Consider the following 280-nt stretch of genomic DNA (forward strand, 5'->3'; position numbering starts at 1 on the left):
GAAATATTTGCACAGTCAGACATGCCAAATTGACTCCAACTCCAACTAAACTGCAATGCTTATAGAACAGTAAAGTATCACTGCAGAAATCAATCAGAAGAGAAAAGAAATAGAACAGAAAAGGCAAATTCCTTAAAATAAGCGCAGATTTAGGGAAAAAAATAAATAAATCCCAGGAAGTCTAATATAGATATCATAGAGTAAAAATCCAAGTATATTCCACGAATCAATATCACAAGTGGAAATTAATACTAATTCAATACACAATTTAGAATTCTAT

The sequence above is a fragment of the Meleagris gallopavo genome, chromosome Z (genome assembly GCF_000146605.3).
Source record: "Meleagris gallopavo isolate NT-WF06-2002-E0010 breed Aviagen turkey brand Nicholas breeding stock chromosome Z, Turkey_5.1, whole genome shotgun sequence".
NCBI classification, from domain to species: Eukaryota; Metazoa; Chordata; class Aves; order Galliformes; family Phasianidae; genus Meleagris; species Meleagris gallopavo.